This window comes from Octopus bimaculoides, chromosome 1 (genome assembly GCF_046866305.1).
Source record: "Octopus bimaculoides isolate indiv1 chromosome 1, ASM4686630v1, whole genome shotgun sequence".
In the NCBI taxonomy this organism is placed as follows: domain Eukaryota; kingdom Metazoa; phylum Mollusca; class Cephalopoda; order Octopoda; family Octopodidae; genus Octopus; species Octopus bimaculoides.
In genome coordinates, this window is record NC_142928.1 from 189,077,247 (window position 1) to 189,101,574 (window position 24,328).

General features: G+C 34.0%; 1 protein-coding gene across 16 annotated transcripts in view; it reads left to right on the top strand.

Moving 5' to 3' along the window:
* LOC106875208 (dual specificity calcium/calmodulin-dependent 3',5'-cyclic nucleotide phosphodiesterase 1A) overlaps nt 1-24,328 on the top strand; it is a 1,569,442-nt gene that overhangs the window by 437,836 nt on the left and 1,107,278 nt on the right. For 10 of the 16 annotated variants that reach the window (XR_016244595.1, XM_089364142.1, XM_052973333.2 and 7 more), the window contains one exon: nt 21,203-21,306. The exons of the other annotated variants lie outside the window; for them this stretch is intronic. The gene's annotated coding sequence lies outside the window, so the exon portion shown is untranslated. The remainder of the gene's footprint in view (nt 1-21,202; nt 21,307-24,328) is intronic. 16 annotated transcript variants of the gene reach the window in all.

Consider the following 24,328-nt stretch of genomic DNA (forward strand, 5'->3'; position numbering starts at 1 on the left):
TCCTCCAGCTGGCTATTCAATGCGCTTCGCACTCGAAATATATTGCAAGTGGGGAGAAAACTCCCTACTATCCTACCTTGGAGACCACCATATCGCATGGTTTCGATCTTATTAGATCATCTTTAGTAATAGATATTCGTCTGCTAGACATAACAGTAGTCTAACTCAGCTCATAATATTGAGAATAAACAGCGTCACACAGTCAGTGGTTTTGCAACTGGAAAACTAGTTAGTGGCGTAAGATATATATATATATATATATATATATGTATATATGTGTGTGTGTGTGTGTATGTATAGATATATACTTATGCGTGTGTGCGTGCGTGTGTGTGTTTACGAATGCGTTTGCGTTTTGTATGTGTAATCAGTGAGAGTGGGAGAAAGAGAAGAATGAACGTGTAAGCAGTAGAGTGAATGCATAGATAAATTCTTATATAACTTCGAGTGTATGCAATGATTATATTTGGATTTCTCATAATACTTCAGCAGTTGTACAGAAAGGAGAATGTTCAAGATAGTGCTTGTTCTAGGACCAGCTGTTCTAGAAATCATTTTTGAAAATGCAAGACTCGAATAGAGACGTTAAACGAAAATAGTTTGTGAAATTTTGAATTACACCAGTTTAATTTGAGCAACTATCCAATTATTTTCACTGATAATAACAGATAATAGTGGTTTCAAATTTAAGTACAAAGCCAGCAATTTTCGGGGAAGGGTTTAAGTTCATTATATCAATCTCAATGCTCAACTAGAATTTAATTTATCGACACTTAAACGATGAAAGGCAAAGTCGGCCTTTACGACATTTGAACCCGAAACGTAAAGACGGGCGAAATGTCGCTAGGCATTTTGCACGGCATGCTAACGATTCTACATGCTCATCGTCTTAAGATGAACTACAGCAAATATACTCAATACCACAGATTTGCTTGTCAGTTGTTTGACCTTAACCTTTTGAGCATGTCTCTTAGTGGTTGACGATATGTGCATCTCTGCTTACGAGCAGAAGTAGTGAGGGAGCATCATAGCCATGTGTTGAGTGGAATTATTTGGGGTTTGAGTAATTCACCTCATTTCGTTCAACATCCTTAAACAGCCCTTGTTCAGGGACCTATTGACCAGGTTGGGCTACTCGACCTGCAGAAAATTCTAACTGGGTCCCAACTGCAATGTCATGCGCTGTCTATGTTGATATGAGATCACCATGTTGCGCACATATGATTGTGGTGCATATGCTTGGTGTACCCTTATCAGATGGGTAGTCATCATGAGTATACTGGGTTTCGTATATTTTACCCCAGTGTCACTTTGATGGCATGCGCTGTTCTCTCACTCAATAATAATAATAATAACTAGACTATCCATGACCCGTTGAGTCACCGGGAAACTTTGAGTTTCCCACCAACGGAGTTTTGTTTCGTGGTTTTTTTTCTTTTCCAGGTTATTTCACATGCTTTCAACGAATATGACGTTGAAATCACGTGTAAACGGTTCCTTTCCCCTGAAAAGGAAAGATTTGGATGTTATTTCTTGCACGACCTGCTACCCCGTAACATGTATTTCTGGTCTTTTATAGCAAATAGCTGTTACGTGGAAGCATCGCGTGCTAGAAATAGCATACAAATCTTTGCAGGTGAGAAACACCTATAGAAGAAGTTGAAAACTTCTGGAAAAGTATCTGGAGTACTGAAAAGACTAACAATTAAAATGCAGACTGGATTAGACGCACAGAAGGATCCTACCAAAACTTACCAGAACAAGCATAGGAAGTCATCAAAATAGCAGACCTAAGAACGACACTCCCGAAGGTTCCTAATTGGAAATCCCCAGGCAATTATAGGGTGCCAAATTTCTGGCTTGCCTCACTCTCGTGCACACACGAGTAGTTAATCCAGTTATACAATGAAATTATGAGAGATCCCAAGAAAACACTTGACAGGGCTCTGGCATTCAGCATGCAAGTACGAAAGAGAAGATCAGGAAGGAGTGTTACAGGAGAGTTCGAGCAGTCCTAAAATCCGAGTTAAATGCACGTAACAGGTGTTAGCTATAAATTCCTTAGCAGTTCCGGTTGTTATTTACAGTTTCAATGTGTTGAACTGGAATATGAGCGAAATAAGGAAGCTTGACAGGAAAATCCGTAAGCTGCTGACCTAGAATAAGGTGCATCATCCAAAGGCAGGCGCAGATAGTTTTTATATACCCAGAGCTCAAGGAGGTCGAGGCTTGATCCAACTTAAAATCTCCTACAAAACCACCATAATTGAACCGGCAAAATATCTTGAAAATTCTTACGACTGGATGCTAAAGCTCGTTGAAAACCATGAAAGACGTAAGAAGCTACATTCTGTTATGAAGGAGAGCAAACTATTTTCAAGTGAGTTTATGCATAATACCCAGGTTGAACAGCATGATAGAAGTGTAGCAACTGTAGTTGCAAACACGGTTAAATCAATAGCAAAGTAAAATGCGTTTGAACAATTGGCTGATTGTTGGGAACAAAAACGTCTACATGGCAAATGTGTGGTCCGTAGCAAAGAAGTTGATGTAGTCCAGGAGCACACCCATCAGTGGTTACGGAACTCAGGGCTAAAGGCAAAGAGTGAAGGCTTTATCTTGGCTGCCTAAGATCAGAGCTTATTGACTCGGAACTATCAAGCCAATATGAGGGAAAATGGAGTAGACGCTAAGTACCGATACTGCAACGATGGTATAGAAACAGTGGACCACCTAATCTCTGGATGTAAGGTTTTAGCACCTGTAGAGTACAAATCAAGATATGACAGAGTTGGCCAATATCTACATTGGATAATGTGTCGGCATTGTAAAATCAAAACTGCTGACAAATGGTAAAAGCACCATCTTGAGGCTGTAAACTGAGGGAGAAAATGTAACGATTCTTTGGAAATTTCCAGTATGTACCGACCGAACCATCAAAGCAAACAAACCAGATATTGTTGTGAAAGACCAAAACAATAAAGTCTGTTTTTTGATTGACATGAGCATACTTTGTGACTATAATATCTCGGCAAAAGAATTTGATAAGCTAAGAAAATATAAAGATTTTCTAATCGAAATCTAAAAGATGTGGCATCTCAAGACGGTTACAACACCAGTGATTGTAGGAACCCTTGCAATGATCAAAATATGAACTGAAAATTATTTTAAGAATGATCCCTGGCTTACCATCCATACATGAAATACAAAAGATTGTCTTACCTGGTACGTCACACGTATTGGGAAGAGCATTGTCGCTGTGAATTTTCTTTCCCCGTTCCTCCTTTATATTCTTTGTTTACGTTTTTATCTTTTATTTTTTCTCTGTCTATCTTTTCCTTTTTTCTATCATATGACTTTGTATGTGGGCAATTTGGTGTGTTTATTTTAATGGCCTACCAATCTATACACTGCGTTTCTGTGCCCCAGGTGTCATGAAGACACTCGGCAAGAAATGGAAACAGAATTGAAAGAAGAGGATAATGAATATAATAACAATGATAATAATTATGGAAGTGTTAATTCCTGCATGGGGTTTAACTTAGCGCTTCTCTAGATGTTGCGGAAGTTGCAACTATTTAAATCTTTTGGTAGTTTATTGGCTGAGGCGTTAGATCGTCGCACAAAATGTGTGGCCGTATTTGTTCCGAGTCTCTTCTTTTAAGGTTTATAAAATACACCAATCCAATTGAGGGGAACATAAAGGAAATTGGAATAGCGTGTCCAGTAGAACTGACAAAAGATTTGCCTCCTTGGCACGGCCAGAACAATTAAGAAAGTATTAGATAGCTGAAAAGAATTGATAGCATGGTACTGTAGGTTTCAAGTATCAAGCCCGCTACGCATGTAAGACTCCAGGAGCTCCAACAAAACCTGTGATAAAGAAAAATAATAAATAAATAAATAAATAAATAGATAAATAAGTCATTAAATAAATAAAAGACACTGTGTATTTGTTGCTTTGATATCTTGATAGCCGTGAGTTAACTTTGCTTCGCCGAGAAAACCAGAATATGTCTGGAGATGTCATGATAACGAATACAGCTCAGGCTCATTCATCTTTGCATATATCACTTTAATATTTATTTAAACTGAAATTAAGGGATTTCACGTACTATCTCCTTTTGAGAGAAACATTCATTAGCGCTAATGAGTTTTCTCATAATTACAGTTACAATTACATTAGAATTGATTAAGAATTATTTTCAGCTCTCCATCTAAAACGTTGTTGCCTGCAAGTAATTATACATTCTTCCTACTGAAGTAACCCTTGGGAAATTTTCACCTGAAAAGGATGCGTTCGAAATGCTATTGGCATCGATAAGTTATATAAATTTCGAGTCATTGGGATTGGTGAATAACGATAATAATTAATTTAACATTCTGTAGAGAATGAATAGTGCAAAGCTATGTCGTGAATTGCTATAGGGTTATTATAGAAGTGTTAAGTTCTGTATGGGGTTTAAATTAGCGCTTCTCTAAATGTCGCAGAAGCTGCAACTATAAAAATCTTTTGGCAGTTTATTGGCAGAGGCGTTAGAGCGTCGGACAAAAGGCGTGGCTGTATTTGTTCCGAGTTTCTGCTCTCTATGTTTCTTCTTTTGAGGTCTATAAAATATACCAATCCAAGGCGGTAGATTGAGGGACGTGTAAACATGTCGAATCCGGATGCCCTGCGGTAATTGATCCAGCGGTCTGAGTTCTCAGTTCAAATGCTGCCATGACTAACTTGGATGTTACATTTAACAAGTTACCCAGTTTACCAAGACGACGACGACGACGACGACGACGACGACGACCACCACCACCACCACCACCACCACCACTACCACCACCACCACCACCTTACACCTTGGGTGCTTTTTAGCGGAATTCATTCTAGTTCAAGTACTCGGGTTAGGTTATCGCTATGAAGATATCTTCTCTCTTTCTTCCAACCAGTGTCGATCCCCCTGCACCGGATCACGGGTACCGATGTCCCACCAGACTGAAAGATTAGATGTTGCCATGGATATTGTTCTTACTGCAGTACATGTGTGTGTGTGTTCTTGCCTGCGTGCGTCTGTATGTGTGTGTAGGGGGTGTATACTGGTTACTAATTTTCTGGCTGGTACTCTTATTTTTTATCATAGTCAGATGTTTTGTAGCTTATGGATGTTGAAGTTGTTATAGTCATGTGGTTGTGCGAGGTAGAAATGCATATTCATTGAAGTGTTATGATAATGTATACTCTTTGACGGTCATTGATGCTGTGATTTTTTGATCACCAGGACAACAGGACAACAGTCATTGGGCACTATTTATCTTCTTACATCCATAGTTTGTGTCATCTAGTCTCCCACTCCTGTTGTCATTTGATGATATGGAAGTATCGGTGCATACAAATGGGAAAGGTTACATTGGGCAATTGTATTCGTGTGTGATGTTGGAGTTAATGTAAATAACACGGTTTTAGTTACTTAAAATGCTGTTGTTGCTGTTACTCTTACTGTTCGTGATATTTGATTGTGGTTTGAGGTGTCGGCATCAATGTAAAACCAGAAAGCTTAGCTTCTTTCTAAAACAGAGGGCTGAGTGTTGGTTGGTAAAACCACCTATGCAGAATTTAAGCTTTCTACTTTCCACCGTATTGTCTTAGCATTGTCTTACAGGCTTATCTCGTTTAGGATGTTGTCAAGATTTCCCAGTTGTACCTAGTCTTTGGGGTCCGCGCCAATTGCGGACCAATTTTACTAGTTGTACCTCTGTTCGTCAGAAGTGTAGTCTTTTCGTGCTAGAACAACATATACCACAAACTAAAAGAACACTAACATCAACGATATATCCGTATTTTTCGTTTTCGCCACCCAAAGATCTGTCTATGTCGTGATAAAGGTACATTTCTCAATCTTGCACGAGTTAGTGGCATGCTATTGTATGAGAGCTTCTAATAGGAATATCATCACATCCAATTTCTCATGTCAGCTGATGTAAGTGGCGAAGTTTACAGAAATATTTCTTTCAGGCAATTTTTTACTGTGGTTCTATCTACGTCACGTTCGTTAACCGTCACTGTTCTATACGATATTTAATCTATCTCTCAGGTGTGGTTAATACTGACGTTGGTTTGTTCCAGAGGTGGGTCTCTTGGCTTTTCTCAGGTGTGTAAATATTTCAAGTTAAAAGTGCTCTTCATCTATTTCTGTCGCACTTACAAACCCCCCCTCCCCCCCAAAAAAACAATATTCGTGGAACACTTGCAGTAAATTTTGTTCGTTGCTGCTATTGCTGCTACTACTACTACTGCTGTTGGTGTTGCATCCGGTGATGTCGATGGCTGCATCAGGTGCTGTAGCACTCGACTGATTTTATAGGAAGAAAGTTAAGACGAATTATTACAAATATTTTCACGTAAGAGAAACTGTGCTGCGAAAAATATAAATGGGCATTTATAACTAAGTCTCAAATGGTCTAGATGTTGAATTTAGCAACACGAATGCGATAGGAAGAAGTAGGTAAAAAACTAAATATTTGTAAAAATGAAGCCTAATACAATTATTGCTTTGTGCGTCTCTGCAAAATATCATTTGATTTTCTAAAATTATTTTCCAGTTATTCACTTCCAAATACAGTTCTAATGAGTATATTCACAAATATTGTGAGTAATTTTATAAATAGAAAAAACAAGCGTGTTCATCATAAAAAAAAAAATATCAATTACATTTTTATTATTTTCGATATTTTGAAATCCAATTAGACGAAATATTGTTAAAAACATTGAAAATGAATGAAGAAAAGAAAATACTATTAAAAACAAAACGTTTTGACACATTTATATGCAAATTACATTTTATGAATGTATATATCGATATATGGAGACATACATATACATACATACATACATACATACGTACACACACTCAAACACACACACACGCATATATAAACACACACACATATATATGCTCTGCTGTATTTATTTCGTTGTTCTGGGTTCTGAGTTCAATATCATGCATAGCTCAGCTTTGCCTTTTTTGCTTCGGGATCGATCAAATCAAATACAAGTCAAGTACTGAGGTCGTTGTAATCGACTTGCTCCTCCCCTCAAAATTGTTATACTCATGCCAAAATTAGAATGAATTATTAATAACTTTGAGTAAATTTAGCCACTGTGTTGTTACGTCTTAAAATATCGGTTTCCCATTTTGGCACAAGACCAGCAATTTCGGAATAGGTTAAGTCGATTATATCGACCCCAGTGTCCACCTGGTACTTATTTTATCGTTCTCGAAAGGACGAAAGGCAACGTCGACCTCGGCGGAATTTAATACTTCCTTAAACATTTTTTTCTACTCTTGGCACAAAGCCTGATATTTTTGGAGAAGGGGCCAGTCAATTAGATCGACCCCAGTACGCAACTGGTACTTAATTTATCGCCCCCCCCCGAAAGGAGGAAAGGCAAAGTCGACCTCGGCGGAATTTAAACTCAAAAAGTAAAGACACGAAATACCGCTAAGCATTTCGCCTCGCTCACCGCCATATACTTCTTTAAGTACCATTTTTGTCCGAATTACCGTTACTATTATAAAAACATCAAAACGCCACAACCATCAATACTACTAGTTGTAGTAATAGTAGTAGTAGTAGTAGCAGTAGTAGCAATAGTAGCAGTGTTATAAATATTGCTATAATAGTAGTAGTAACTCGGACAATACCAATAATAATATTGATCTAAATTTTTAGTAGAAGTCCAGCATTTTCATTGAGGGGATTAGTCGACTACAGCGACCCCGGTGTTTCAACCTGGTAGTTATTTTATAAACCCCCGAAAGTATGAAAGGTAAAGTCGACCTCGGTGGAATTTGAACTCAGAATTAAGCGACGGGCGAAATACTGCTAAACATTTCGTCCATCGTGCTAACGATTCTAACGGCTCGCCGCCTTAATAATAATAGTAATATTCAAAGAAGTATTGAGCGGTGAGCTGGCTTAATGGTTAGCACTCCGGGTAAAATGCTTAGCGGCATTTGTCTGTCTTTAATATTAGTGTTCAAATTTCGCCGATGTCGACTCTGCCTTTCGTCCTATCGGGGTCAATAGAATAAGTATCAGCTGTTGTAATTGATTTAACCCCTGACCCCAAATTGCTGGCCCTGTGCCAAAATCTTGAAACTATTATTTAAAGAAATATTAACTAATTATTAATATCGAAGTAAACAATCCTATTTACTTGCTGTTTTTCGCGTACTGCTTGTTAATTATTCTTAATTATCATCACCTGACGCTGTTTGAATTCATCTTACAGCTGTTAAGAAGTGAGGACTTATTTCAACAAACAGCAAACAACATTTAAAACAGCTGCCTAAAATAATAGATTAATTCAGTTTCAAAAAGTCAATAGTTGTGTATAATACACAATAGGAAGACATCTTGGTTATTATTGGTTTCTTTATTGTTTCTTCTTTTTCTTTTTAAATGTATTTTCCAACGCAAGTGGCAGTTTCAGTTGTCCTTCAGCAATACATGTATTTATTTTCACATATAATCATTAAAACAATATTGTTGTTAATTTTTTTTCTAGTGGTCATGTTTAATATTTGAGCATTCTCTTCTCCGATGTGGAATGGTTATAGACAAAGTATTCTCCTATTTATAGTATACTTTTTATAATAATCATGGGTTCTATTTGCCATCAATGTTATAATAACATATTTCCGTTACGATTTTGTTTCTGAAACCAAAAATTGCAATGAATTCCCAAGTATCTTCTATTTGGCTCAACTGATATTTTGTATCAGGTATGACTGTGTTCAGGTGCTGGCGCGGCTGTGTGATTACAAACTCACAATGTAACCACGTGATTTCGGGTTCAGTCCCACTGCACGTCACCATGGGTGAGTGTTTTCTACCCTAGCTTCAAGCCCACTATATATATATATATATATATATATATATATATATATATATATATATATATATATATATATATATATGGATATATAGATATGTAGGTATGTATATGTATATGTAGGTATGTATACCGCAGGCTTCCACACATTTCCCTTATATGTACGTGTGTGTGTGCGCGCGCGAGTATGCATCTGTGATTTTTTTGTGCTAGTGTTTGTCACCCTACCACCGCCTGACAACCGGTGATGGTTTGTTTGCGTTCCCGTAACTTAGTGGTTTGCCAAAACAGACGACAGCATAAATATTAGACCCTTAAAAAAATCCCCTAACTAATGCAGTCGATTTGTTCGATTAAAGCTCTTCAAGGAAGTGCCTAAGTACTGTCGTAATCCAATTCCTGAAGCAAATATTAAATAAAGATAAAAGTATAACTAATGTGTATATTTATGCGGTACGTTATGAATTTCAAAACAGCGAGAAATGCATTATTTGTAATTAAGTTATAATTGAAATCAAGAATTAGCTTTCACAATTATATATTTAATACTTCATTTTTTAATTCTTTCATTCGTTGAACTGCAGCGAGGATTGGGTATCGCTTCGAAGGGATTTAGTCGAAGAAATCAACCCCAGTACTAATTGTAAGGTCTGGTACTTACTCTATCGGTCGTTTTATGCCGAACCGTTAAGATACTGGTGCATAAACAAACCAGCACTGGCTGCCAAGTGGTGTTAGTACAGATACAAACACAGAGACCCACATACTTATATATATACATATTCACGATAGGCTTCCTTCAGTTTCCGTCTAATATGGTGGTTCTCAACCGGAGTCCATTTAAGGTTTTTGTTGTTAAAGGTTCTTTGCAATGAGTTGGTTATATTTCTACAATACACAAAATAATTATTTTTATACACTTTATTATGATATTTAATTTTAAAAATATTATACGATTTATTTTTAAGCATCGAATGGCTATGCAGATCCATCCGAATAAAATAGAAATCGAAGGAGTTCATTGACAAAAAATGGTTGAGAATAGATACAGTTTGGGACCAGTGACGTCGCAACTTGTTCCTATAGCTGAGTGAACTGTAGCAACGTGAAATAAAGTGTCTTGCTACGAACACAACACAGTCCGGGTGGGAATCGAAGTCAAACCCTCGCAATCGCGAGCCCTATGCTTTAATAACTGAACCATGCGCCTTTTATGCATGCATCTATCTATGTATGTACGTATTTATGTAGTATGTATGTATATTTGTGTGTGTATGTATGTATGTATGTATGTAGGTATGTATGTATGTATGTATGTATATAAATGTATATATATATATATATATATATATATATATATATATATATATATATATAAATATATATATATATATATATATATATATATATATATATATATATATATATATATATATATATATATATATATATATATATTTATATATATATATATATATATATATATATATATATATATATATATATGTATATATATATATATATATATATATGTACGTCGCTAGCCACTACACATTCTTTATTTTCTCTCCTTCTTTTTTCTGCGTTCCTTTCTGTGGAAAAGCGTAGGCTCGAAACGTTAAAGACTTTTTCACTTCCCGAGCGTTAAGCAAACACATCTGTTTGTTGCCTACACCACGTCTCTTCGTCTTTTGTTCTTTTGTGAATTCTCCCTATATATATTGTGTATACATATGTACATATGTATATGTATGTATTTATGAATATGTGTGCGTCCGTGTGTGTGTGTGTGTGTGTGTGTGTGTGTGTGTATGTGTGTGTATGAAAAAGTGTGAGGAAATAATATTTCAGCTTATAATTATATGAATTTAGTTATACATATTGTCATATTGTCCTACATGTTTATGCATGACTGTATTCGTGGGAGGATAGATATATAGTAAATGTATATAATTTCCTTGCATCTAACCGTAATTAAAATATTTTATATATGTATATATATATATATATATATATATATATATATATATATATATATATATATATATATATATATACATATATATATATATTTATAATTATATATATGTGAGTGTGTTTATGTGTCTGTGTTTGTGCGTGCGTGATTACGTATTTCGAAAGCAATATATATATATGTATAAGTATATATATATGTGTGTGTGTGGGGGGGGGGGGCGATTACGTATTCCAAAAGCAATCGTCTTTATTTTACACTCCTGTTACTATAAACAGCAGGCTATGAAGCGAAATGCATGTTACGTCGCAATAACTTCCTTTCGTGATTTTCTATCATATCTATATATACATATATATATATATATATATATATATATATATATAGATATAGATATAAATGTGTGTGTGTATGTATGTATGTATGGACGTATCGAAAGTATCAGATAAGGGAGAATTATAATTAATATGAACTGCTTTCTACGCCACGAGTAATTATGTGACTGTAAAATAAGAACTTGACATAGGGAAATAAAAAGGTAATGCGAGATGATGTGCTAAGTGTTGGCAAATAATTGCTATTCAGGAAAAAACTTTGTTATGTTATTGTTTTCTTCACGCATAAATTTGCCACATTTCGGTGAAATGCCGCCATTGCTCACTGACTTAATGTCTGCACAATCTCTATAAATAGTCTAAAAAATACTTGATGAAGGCGACTCCAATTACATTACACACGTAAAGATGAAATGCAATATCCCGTCTTTGCATTACTTCATACGCAATTAAGCTGAATGAATATATTTATGTATGAATGTAGACATCTATCTATCTATCTATCTATCTATCTATCTATCTATCTATCTATCTATCTATCTATCTATCTATCTAGCTATATTTTATTCTTTTACTTGTTTCAGTCGTTTGACTGAGGCCATGCTGGAACACCGCCTTGAAGGGTTTTATTTAGTTGAACAAACCAACCCCAGGACTTATTTTTTAAGTCTAGTATTTATTCTATCGGTGTCTTTTGCCGGATTGCTAAGTTACGTGGACGTCAACACATCAACACCGGTTGTCAAGCGGTAATGGGGAGACAGACAGAAAGGCACACACACATAAATATATGCATATATATATATATATGTATATATATATATATATATATATATATATATATATATATATATATATATATATATATATATACGACAGGCTTCTGTTAGTTTCCGTCTACCGATCTACTTACGGTCCGAGGTTGTAGTAAAAGACACTTAGCCAAAGTGGAACGCAGTAAGACTGAACCCGGAACAATGTGGTTGGGAAGCAAGATTCTTATCAAGCACCCACACCTGTGCCTCTCTCTCTCTCTCTCTCTCTCTCTCTCTCTCTCTCTCTCTCTCTCTCTCTATATATATATATATATATATATATATATATATATGAAATAGGTAATATTCCGATGCTTCAAATTTTGCTCCGAGCAGACGTTCATCAAATGACGTCAGCTTAATAATTACTTTTCTCGCATCATCGCTCGTTAAAATATCTTTATACATACGTACATACATATATACACACAGGCACACATGCATACATGCATACGTATACATTCACACACACACACACACACACACACACACACATATATACATATGCATACATGCATAAGCATATATATATATATACATACACACACACATACACCCCTATCAATTTATCTATCCATCCATTTACATACATACATATACGAGTATTAAATTTCTCGCCCGCTATGTATATGTGTGTGTTTGTGTTTGTGTCAGAGTCTATGTGATGTGTGCATTAAAACAACACAAATATTTTCAAGCTGCAGCATACATATTCGGTCATCATTTTCCAATGAACAGTAAGTGAAGGATTTGCTTTGAAATTTCCCAGAAAAAATTCAAGTATGATCGTGCAAATTATACTCGAACTATGATTGTGTTTGGGTGTATAATGATGGCGGCAAAGCTCAAATGAATTTGCATCGCGTCAAAACACATTTGTCTCGCGATTACCAAATGTATTTCGAAAATGCAGTGGTGTTCAATATATGGCTATGCTATATGACTTGATGAGATACCTCAGTGATTCTCCAAGGTTTCTCTCTGAGCCCAAAACAGCTATGCTGCTCGTGAAAAGTTCAGCCACGTGTACAAAGATTATTTTCTTGGCGATAGAGCCCTATGTTTCAGTGTTTCGGCACTCGTAACTTTCTCTCGTAACTTTCTCTCCCTCCCCCTCCTTAAACGTATATATATATATATATATATATATATATATATATATACACACACACACACACACATATATATATATCTGTGAGCATGTGCGTGTGTGTGTGTCCGAGTGCGTGCGTGTGTTCGTGTGTGTGTGTGTGTTTGTTTGTGTGTGTGTGTGTGTGTTTTTGTGTGTGTGTCTATGATTTCGAATAGGCTGGATAATATTTGACGCCAGGATAAGTTAGAGAGATAAGCGGATAAGTAAAAGAAAAAAACTACTACGCGGACAAACCAGCAGACATACTTACAAACAGATAGATAGATAGATAGATAGATAGATAGATAGATAGATAGATAGATAGACAGATAGATAGATACACGGAGGAAGTGAGAAGTTAGATTAAATGAAGTAGTACAAAAAGAAGAGTTTTTTGCTCCAGATTCCCACAAAAAAATGTGTACAGCGTGTATGCTGACATGTATACACCAACCACCAAATACAACGTGTGCGTGTATACGTGCGTTTTCAAAATATCATATTGATACGAAACATACGTTGATACAATGTGTCTGTAAACATTTTCCAACGTTGAATACGACAACGGCAATTACAAATATCTCTGTGAAAAGGAAATACATGTCCAAATAAGGCTAGGACCACGGGCCATACGTCCCCTGCCTACTTCAGGATCACAACACATAAATATACTGCAACATCATTTCTTTTCCTCAACAGGCGCTGCCCTATTTCACATTGTCCCGAAAGAGATCAAAAGGAAAATGATCCCATTACCTATCAACGGAATCTGGACAAATTTCTTCAAGGAATACCAGATAAGCCACATATACTTGGATTGAACTTACTTAACAAGAACTCCCTACTCGAATAGAACATGATACATACAAAACTTGACTTAAAAAGGATTTAGCTAATCCTATCAGGGGCTGGTATTAAGTTAGATATGACCTGGACCAATCTTTGATCGAAACCTATCTAAGTTATCTAAGTTATTGAGGCTGTTATGGCAATCAATACACTGCTTATGCAATTGCTACATAGATATGAAATTATTTACGATGCTTTGGACAAAATATAAAAATCCTAAAGAGGCTGTAAACTACCCCGTTAAGTTTCTCAAAAGCATGACGTTATTTCATATATTACGTCGCAAAATACTCATACGAGGAAAAGCATTTTGTTATATCTCAAGCTACAGCTATCTAGCACCTTCGGATGATCTCTACTCAACCGCTACACAACTGCTACTCGACTGCTACTCAACACTCTACCACGGCCAGACTACCTCTATTTATATGTCTTGGGAGATCCTACTTCTTCGCCTGGGGGCGTCGACATAACACATTTATCTTTTATCTTTTAGTCATTGAATTGTGGTATGGCTGGGGTACTGCTTCCAAGGGTTTAGTTGAACAAGATGACCCCTGTACTGATCTTTAAGACTGATCTCTTTTGCACAACCCCTATGTTACAGGGAGAGAAACCAACACCGGTTATAAAGAGGTGGCGAGAATAAAAAAGATATACACATTTATATATACAAACAAGGCGTTCTATTAGAAAGTGCTGTGCAGTAGGATTGAAACCGAAACATGTGATTTCAAACCAAGCATCTTAAGCACACAACCATGCTTGTGCTTATGCCTAATCATTCTTATCAGAAACTCGGATTGATCCACATTTACGCAATGACATAAGGTGGATCGTTAAGTAGATAATGTTATATGTCGTCCGACTGACCCTATTGTTGAGTCGGCGACGCATTTATCATAAGACTTTCCATTATTTTTACTAAAATCCCATTTAAACTGAAACTGCGGCAGTTTATAATTTTGTGGCTGTCCGTTAATAAATCCTAAGAACAAATATTGACACCGGCTGGACTACGCGTTGAGAATTCCTACTTCGCCGTTGACTATTCTGATGTACGTAAGTCAGGTGCGGGGTACAAAAAGACCTGTGTGAGTGTGATCCAAAAAATACAATGAAGAACATTGTTTATAAAGAAATTTTTCCTATAATAATTTCCTATAATTTTCTAGCTTGGTGACGTTCATTCAATAGAGGATACACGCGCGCGTGCACGCACACACACACACACGCACACACACACACACACACACACACACACATACACACACACAAGCTGAGACATAAATACGTTGAAAGAGACACATGCACAAATATGGGTGTATTGCTTAGAGCCAGCTCTAATTTGCCTGGACTCCACCTCCGCTTATTGGACGCAAGATATTTGTTACCTTGTACGGTCTGAGCGCTAATTGTCAGTATCTATTATACGTTTTTTCTTTTGTTTTGATGTATTCATATCAATTAGGTACGTGTAAGTGTATGTGATTGTGTCCGTGTGTATATACATACATACATACATACATACAAACATACACACACACACACACACATACGCACATACACACACACACACACACATATATATAGACAGATAGATGCATATACATACACGCGTGCTTACATATATGAGCTTATATATATATATATATATATATATATATATATATATATATATATATATATATATATAAGTGAATATATACATATATACATACCTATATATACACGCACACATATATATATATATATATACACACATATATATATATGAGTGTATGTGTGTGTGTTTATATACATATACATATATATATATATATCATATATGTGTGTTTATATATACATACATATATGTATATAAATATATATATATATATATATATATATATATGTGTGTGTGTGTGTGTGTGTGTGTGTGTGTGTGTATGTACACACATGCAAACATATAAATACATACAAACATATATATATATATATATATATATATATATATATATATATAGCACCATGCACTGCTGAAACTGTACCTTCTTTGAAAGTATACAGAAGAAATAAATCATTTGCAGTAATTATATAAATTGCTGCAATATTGGGTGGGGAATATTTCAAACAAAATTTTAAAATTTACAAAGTAAAAGATTTCTTTACGTTACATAATTGTTTTATTTTTGTATAATTCTACGTATCAACCATCTTCTAAATTACAAGCATGCAACACATTCCCGTGATTCGACTGTTTTCAGAAGACCTGCAAGTTGTCAGAATGTTTTTAAAGGAATTTTACGAAGATTTAACGAATCCGTGTGCAATTTTGCTTATAAATATATAGATATCCATATATTTATAATTATGTCCATGTACCTCTCTTGCATTGTCTCTGCCTTTCTCTGTATACATGCATATATATATATATATATATATATATATATATATATATATATATATATATATATATATATATATATATATATATATATATATATATATATATATGTATATATATATATATATATATATACATATATATTTTATATATATCATATATAAATATATATACATATATATACATATATATACACACACACACATATATATATATATATATATATATATATATATATATATATATATATATATATATTATATATGTATACACACACACAAACACAGATAGATAGATAGATAGATAGACAGACTGATAGATGCCTGTATAATATATAGATATTTATGAAACTACTTCTGCTTAATTATATGCATATATATATATATATATATATATATATATATATATATATATATATATATATATATATATATATATATATATATATATATATATATATATATACATATATATATATATATATATATATATATATATATATATATATATACAGATTTTAAATATAGATGTGAATGTATTATGATATACATTTCATATCTTACGTATTAATTCTCTTGAGCTTATCTTTCTAAGTAATTTTCTTTGATAGAATTCCGTCAAGAAATACAAATTCCTGGATGATAACCGCTATCAGTAATTGATATGGAAATATTTCGCGTGATGTCCGTATGTATATGTGATATTCTGTTCGCTTTTAACAACGGTATGTTTGAACCGTGTAAATAGAGATGCGTTGAAGACAAGCTTAATAGGCTCTATATATTGACGATCTAATGGTTGTGAAGGTTTGTTAACAGGAAGTAGCAGTAATTTAATTTTGAGTGACATATACTTGTGAAGTACTTCTGTATATGCGTAGGTGTACATTTCGTAATGTGTGTGATAATGATATCCAGTTATGTCTCTATGCACGCATGTATGTATGCATGTCATTATTCAGTTTATTTCAAGATTTCTTGTCAATAGAGAAAGAACCGGTTTCTAACCTAGATCCAAGGCTCCTTCATTGGAATTTCTACATCAACAACGGTATTTGTGTTTGTATGTATGCATGTATGTGTGTGTATGTATGTATGTATGCATACATGCATGCATGTATGTATGTATGTATGTATGTATGTATGTATGTATGTATGTATCTATGTATGCATGTATGTATGTGCAGATTTATAAGTTTTATGTATGTATTCTCATGCATATAGTTGCATATCTAGACATGCTCATATATATTTAAATGATAAACTTCTGCAAAGTTTTACAGAATTTTACAGTTCCAATGATGGATTGGATCTGGAGTCTTCAAATTAGCTTTCTGGTTTTGAGAAACCTAATTTCTCCAGATTGGTATTAAGGCAACGTGTTACATGTATATATGTATGTATGTACGTATGCGTAAAGTATGTATAAATACATGTATATATGTATGTATTTATGAATATATATATACATACATACATACATACATACATATATGTATATATATATATATATATATATATATATATATATATATATATATATTATTCTCTCAATTATCCCCTCTTTCTATCTATCTATCTATATATCTATCTATCTATCTATCTATCTGTCTATCTATCTACCTGTCAGTCAGTCTGTCTGTCTGTATGTATGTGTTATTCCACTTTATAATATATATGGCTCCAGTAAAATATGTCAGGCAGTGTGAATTTTGCTATTTATATTAATAGTAATCCTTGTTTTCATTTCGAAAGTGCTTTTTGTAATTAGTCTTTCCAAAATGCTATTTTGCTGACGTTGTTTTAAAGTGTCATAACAATTCCAGTATGTATTCATGCCTTCGTAACGGTTCGTGGTACGTTTTGTTTTTAAAATTGTATGTATGTATGTATGTATGTATGTATGTATGTATGTATGTATGTATGTATGTATGTATGTATGTATGCATGTATGCATACATGTGTGTATGCATGAATGTATGTGTGCGCATATGTATATATGTGTGTACGTTTGTATGTGTACTGCATATTCATGTGCTTGAGTGTTTGTGTGTTCTTATGTATGTGTGTGTGTGTCTGTGTGTGTATGTGTACCTCGGTCACATGTCTGAGTGTGTCTGTGTGATTATGTACTGAGTCTGTATGTGTGGACATGTGTCTCCATATGTGTCCTTATAAGGCAAAAGTGAATGACTCTCCCAAGTCACAACGGAATATGCTTCAACACACGAACTCACACAAAGAATCTTGCAAACCAAATCCAAAAGCGACATCTTACGTAGAGCTTTTAGTAAAACTTACAATAGGGATTGTTGAGATGGTGCTATATTGCAGTAGTAGATAGATTGATGGTAATGGTAGTGGTGGTAATGGTAGTAGTGGTTTTGGTCATGATAGTAGTGGTGGTAGTAGTGGCGGCATTGTTTGTGAAGGATGTGGTGACTACCATCTGCTCCAACCCAGACACCCGGAGACCCAAATAATAGTCTTTTATAACCATTCCCTTTATTTCTCTGACTAAGCCCTGAACGTACTTGAAAAAAATATAATAAAATAATGTGATCTCAGACTGTTTTTAAATTTCGAACACAATTAAATTTTACTAAATGCAAGAGAAACAATATTCAGCTTAGAGATGGAATATTAGCCATAATGTAAATATAATTTTATCACATTTTCGCAGGGGAACTTAAAATTATGTTTCCAAATATCAAAGACACCGGGGGTCGTTTTACATTGAACTTTACATCAATTAATCTCGTGAGTTCTGATACCACATTTATATAGAAAGGCAAACGTGATTGCACCAAGCAACTAAAGACAGGTTGTGAAAAGATAAAAATAGTGAGACGTCTGAATTAAATTGAGAAGCACAGATCATGAAAGTTTTCTGATCAATGAAGATCTGCAAATCACCATCCATCTTATAACCTCTACAGCCACATTATTGACAGAAATTCTTATATAAATTGATGAGATTAAAAACACCCTCTTGTGTGATCAGAATATCTATTGATGATCTAATGTGGCTGGACGCACGCGATCGCTATTCCAACTAGAAATAGCAACCAAATCATTTCCAAATTATACCCTGCCGTCTTAAAACAAGAGAAACGTTTATTTGATTAATAACCATAGATATATGATGTCTGAGACAAAAACAGACGTGCTTTGTGATCATAAGTCTCGTAAATCAGGTGCTGGCTAGAGATAAATGACGACATTGTGAATACTAATATCATGTTGAATCATGTGGTCCGAGAATCGCCCTGACGTAAACTATATCTTTTTACGATAATTAATACGTATATTTTCGTTTCCTAAACCTCGAAAATACCTGTAATCTAAACTAACATAAATCTTTCTGATGATTAGACTGCCTTCAATTTTTCGGGGTCCGGATCATTCTAAAAGTGAATGCGTGTAGCCTAGTGGTTAAGGAGTTCCACTCACAAATCGCGAGATTGTGTTTTCGATTATCGGATCAGGTGGAGCGTCGTGTTCTGGAGCAAAACACCTAATTTCTTGTTGCTCCAGTCCACTCAGCTGGAGCAGCATGAAGTAACCCTGCAAAGTACTGGTGACAGTAATGTCAAAGGGTGGGGCCATCATCATCATCATCATTCTAAAACAGAAACATATGTTTTATGATTGACTGACAAATTTTGTAAGCCAATATATATATTATAATTTAATATATATAATTTGATAAATTGGCGAGCCCGCAGATTCGTTAGTAGGGTGAGCTAAATGCTTAGCCGTATTTCGTCCGTCTTCATATTCTGAGTTCTCGTTATTTGGCCAGTCAGTAATATGTTTGAAACTAGAGAAATGCAATAGAATTGGGGAAAACAAGCGAAATTGAAATGAAATTCTACGGTCGCCGCTCATAAAAATGCACTAGTTGCACTAACAACACTGTTAAATGCTTTCACGCATTATTTTCACAGATTTGTTTATAATTATTCTCATATTCAAAGAATAAGGTACATTTTAAATTCACGTAGAATTATTTATAAATATGATTTGTTTTTGTGTGCTAGTATATGCACAGATATTTGTGGATATTGCTTGCATAAAAACTAAATCGTTCTTTACAAACAATTTCATTAATATTTCCTTGTTGTGATTGCTACGTGTAACTGAATTATTCTCTAAGTGTAAGAAGATATCACCTTTAGGAATTTCAAATATAATGATTATTAATATAACAATGTGTAATTCATTTTCCTGCCAATTTTGTAAATATTTAGGAAAGTATAGCTAATATTTTCCTTTCTTGCTTTTTGTTTTTGTTTGATAAATTATTCATTTATGTTTTAAATTTTAAGCCTATTTCAAAAGTGTTGATTATATACAATCAATATATGACTAGTATCAATTGTATTAATTGAAGAATGTTTAAACAGAAAGTCAAATTCTGAAGTTAGAAATCAATATTTAAAAAAAAATATCTACTCTAGCTTTTAAATACTTTCCCAACTTGAACCCTTGTTTTCCCAGCCTGGCTAGAATTTGTATAAACGAGTAGATGTTTTGTTTACTGATTTCTATATCGGAACAAACATTTTCGGTTTAGCACTCAATACCCAGGGTATTCGTCCCTGTGGAGACCAAATCTCTAGTGACTCACTGGCGTCCTGAGCGAAGCCTTGTGTCTTTAACACACAAGTTTCTCTGACATGGTTCTCTGCGACAAAATATATCAATAGTCGGTCCATATTTTTATGCACATTATAAATGCTGTACATATCGGTATTTTTATCTGCTTTAGATCTGTTTGTTTAAATTAGGAATAGACTAATTTTTTAAAATCTGTTACAGACTATTGTAAAATAACGGTTGTAACTGTTATTTTCATGAAAACGTACATAGGAATAGTGCCAACAAGATAGATTGAAGATCTTATCGGAAAGCTTTCACAAAAGGTAAGATATTTAACGTTTACTACATCATTATCACATCTAGAAAGTTAAGTCAGGGAATGATGATTACTTTCCACGTAAAAAGAAAATAGAAACATCATAACAACAATCATTGGTAGATTCTTGAAAGTTAGAAGCTCGTCCAATGTTTATGAAATTAATTCCTTTTGATTTTGTTGTAAAGATATATTTAAAAGAGTTTTACTTTGCATTAAAAACATATTGATACGTCTTTCTTACGGATGCTTCTTAAATGGATCTAAATAACTACAAGTATTTGTTGCCATGTAATGTCTAACTCCATTTGATTGATAGTGATGCAGTATCTGTCGACCTTTCGTCATTTAATCTGTGGTATCATGTGTACAACCAACTGACATATTAACAACTGTTATGCGTATAGAAATTTTATAAGAGAAATAATAAACTCGGCAATTTATGAGTGATATATTGAAACCACGTTTCACTAAGTGTTAATATATTCTAAATGGTATCTGGAAACATCATATAGTTATATACTTGGGGGAAATATACAGTTAACAGACAGTAATTGGTAAAGCGTTTAAACGAATTTCTCTCATAGTTTTGTTCGTTACATTTAGAATGATTATAACGCTGTTGGTGTTGCGATTTATAGTTTGAAACCTGTTTATGGTCCGCTAATTACATTTTATGATGGAAAATTTCATAGAGCTATAATGATTCTCATTTGGAGGTCTCGTAACGTTTAAAATTCTTTTCTTTTGGCATTGTGTTCAACCATACTGCTGATTTAAAACTCTGCTATTTTCATATTTCAGCTTCAGACCTAATTTTCAACCAGGAAATTCGATATATTTCTTTTGGTTGGAGGAGATATTTTGAACAACCTACAATTTTACACATAACTAATGGGTTGTCAAATAATTTTGTTTCTTTTTTTCCCTACTACTTTTTGTCTACTTAGAACATGATCGTCACATGGCTGGAAAGAAGTAACATTCATTCAAATTTTTAAAACGATAAACAAAATGTTGCAGATGAAAAATAGAGCTAAAAAAAACACAAAAAAAATTTAGAAAGAATATAAAAAACCCTACGAAGAGAATATTTTTCGTGTTAATTTAGATAATGCTGGAAAGAATTGAAATAAATGAAAACTAAAAACGAAAGAATTTACCTGACAAACGGAGAAATGAAATATCGGTATGCTTTTCTGTGAACATCATGTACTACATACTATCAACGTAAAAAGAAAATACTAGCCAAGTCTGGATTAAACTAACAAGTATTGTATGATAGTTGTGTACGAAATATACGTATATATATATGCATATATATATAGACATATATATGCATATATATGTATATATATGCATATATAAATAAATAAATATATATATATATATATATATATATATATATATATATATATATATATATATATAAATTCATAAGAATGGTACAACAAGGTACCGATATTTTTGCTGGAAATTGATACATTTGTATTAATACATTTGTATTGAAATATTTTTCATTATATATATATATATATATATATGTGTGTGTGTGTGTGTGTGTGTGTGCGTCTGCGTGTGTGTGTGTGTGTGTGTGTGTGTGTGTGTGTGTGTGTGTGTGTGTGTGTGTGTTTGCATAGAGTATAAGAATATAAAATACTGAGGAGAAGTGCATGACTTTCATCTCAACATCTGTTTCTGGATGCTCAAATTTACGGAATTATGTAATAATCATGATGTTCATAATTGGCAAACGGAATGTGCCGAAAGTCATGGGTATACAACTAGTAAATAGTCACGTAGAAATATTACCACATAAAATCGGTTATCGTTGTTTTTTTTTTTTGTTTTACTTATTGATTGAAATGAGATCAAATTGTTTTTGTGAAACTAAAGAAAGTAGTTCAATAAATCCTCCTCACCGGTTATAAACTATTGAAATGTGTTTTGTTACATTGTTAAAAGAAACAAAATCAAAATAAATAATCGTACAAATTGTATTATCTTTGAAAACACACAAACAGCAAAATACAATTACTATTTGTTCGATTACTTCTTCAACCTGCTTCAAGTTAACATAAAGATTCGCTTCGAGGCATGTAACATAAATTATTTCTTGCCGTACTTTAGCAAATACATCTATTTTTTTTACGATAGCAAGTCTAACATATTTGAAGGTGAGAAAACAAACAATAATGTTGTTTATAAAGATGATAGAGAGTCGCTCATTTCAAGTAGATTCGGAATTCAGTGCGATTGCATGTAAACAATTTCACTGCATTATATATATATATATATATATATATATATATATATATATCTGTGTGTGTGTGTGTGTGTGTGTGTGTGTGTGTGTGTGTGTGTGTGTGTGTGTGTGTGTGTGTGTGTGAATGATTTTTTAAATTTATGTTGAGTTATACTGAATAGTTACACAACATGTATTATTGAGTACATAATAGCAATTCTTTTACAAGAATAACGTTGGCAGTTACTTCGAAGTTTCAGTCCTCGTAGTTTCTGCCACAATATGTTGAATACGTTACATAGACCGAAACTTCGAATTCAGTATTGATACTATTCTTGTAAATGAGTAATACATAACATAAAATAATGAGGATTTAAAATCCGAGCTGGTTTCTTATGGACACTCTGATATAATCCAAATGTTGTTAACCACATCAAATGATCGGGAACATTCGGAGTCATTTAAGATAAACAATTAAACCGTAGTTTACTCGACTGGTAAACCAATACAACGTATATACGTATATAATCAAGAAATCATATTGAAGAGTGGTAGGTGGCGAGCTGACAGAACCGTTAGCCCGCCGGGCGCAATGCTTATCGGTATTACGTGTGTCTTTACGTTTTGAGTTCAAATTCCGCCGAGGTCGACTTTTTCTTTCATCCTTTCGGGTTCGATAAATTAGGTACCAGTTGCACACTGGGGTTGATCTAATTCACTGGCACCCTACCCAACAATTTTGGGCCTTGTGCCTAGAGTAGAAAAGATTATAAAAGAATGGGTG